Consider the following 1,638-nt stretch of genomic DNA (forward strand, 5'->3'; position numbering starts at 1 on the left):
TGATTTTGCTAACTACAGAGCTGCTGGAGCCATGCCTAAGGATTTCACTTACCAGCAAAGGAAGAAATTTCTGCATGATGTGAGGAGATACATCTGGGATGAACCATACCTCTTCTATAGATGTTCAAATGGAGTAATCAGAAGATGCATTCCAGAAGAAGAGCAAAAGAGTGTCTTATGGCACTGTCATGGTTCAGCCTATGGTGGTCATTTTGCAGGTGAGAGAACAACAGCCAAGGTTTTGATGAGTGGCTTTTACTGGCCCACATTGTACAAGGATACCAGGAAATATGTGGAAGCATGTGACAACAGCCAAAGGACTGGGAACATCTCCAGGAGACATGAAATGCCTTTGAATAATATTCTGGAGGTGGAGATCTTTGATGTCTGGGGTATGGATTTCATGGGACCTTTTCCCTCTTCCTACTCTAACAAGTATATCCTGGTGGCAGTTGATTATGGGTTGAAGCCATAGCCACACAGACCAGTGATGCTAGAGTTGTGATAGCATTCCTGAAGAAAAACATATTTGTGAGATTTGGAGTTCCAAGAGCCATAATAAGTGATGGGAGAACCCATTTTGATAACAGGTTTGTTGAAGCTGTTCCTGCAAAGTATGGAGTAAGGCACAAAATAAGTACTCCATACCACCCACAGACTTGTGGTCAGGTTGAGATTTTCAACAGGGAACTTAAAAGAATTCTGGAAAAGACTGTTGGAAGTGCTAGGACTCAATGGTCCAAGAAACTTGATGACACTTTGTGGGCATATAGGACAGCATTCAAGACTCTTATTGGAATGTCTCCATTTCAGTTGTTGTTTGGGAAAGCATGTCATTTTCCTGTGGGGTTGGAGCATAGAGCATTATGGGCTGGCAAATTCTTGGACTTTGATTCCAAAGCTGCAGGTGAGAAAAGGCTACTGCAATTGGATGAACTAGATGAATTCCGTCTGTCTGCTTATGAGAGTGCCAGCCTATACAAGGAGAAGACTAAGCTGTGGCATGACAGGAAGATCACACCCAGGGATTTCAAGGTGGGAGATCAAGTGCTGTTATTCAACTCCAGGTTGAAATTGTTTCCAAGGAAGCTGAAGTCCAGATGGTCTGGACCATTTATAGTTAAGAGCATGAAGCCTTATGGAGCGGTAGAAATTTGTTCTTGGGACTCTGACCAGAGTTTTACTTTTAATGGTCAGAGGTTGAAACTTTATATCGGATGTGCTGTGGATAGGCAACTGATTTCAGTTGCCTTATTGGAGGTAAACTAGATCATAACCGTCAGGCTCGCGACGTTAAACATGCGCTGAGTGGGAGGCAACCCACTGTATCAGGTATGTAACATTCATGTTGATACCAATTAAAAAAAAGAAAGAAGAGAAGGGGGAATTTTTTTGAAAACTTTTAAGAAATTTTTTTTGACAAGTGCTGGGCTCTAAAACTTCCATTCTGGACGTTTTAGCGTTCTAAGAGTTGCATCACAATGAAACTCTCTGGTCAAGAGCGCTAAAACGTTCAAACTGACCGTTTTAGCGTTCCCCAATGCATCCAATTGCAAGGACTCTGGCCCAGCGCGCTAAAACGTCCTTGGTGACCGTTTTAGCGCGGTGCTGCACACAACGTGTGCACATTTCTCTGGT

Source organism: Gastrolobium bilobum, unplaced genomic scaffold, assembly GCF_033153095.1.
Source record: "Gastrolobium bilobum isolate Gb01-03AN ecotype WA unplaced genomic scaffold, APGP_CSIRO_Gbil_v1 utg48469, whole genome shotgun sequence".
Taxonomy (NCBI): Eukaryota; Viridiplantae; Streptophyta; class Magnoliopsida; order Fabales; family Fabaceae; genus Gastrolobium; species Gastrolobium bilobum.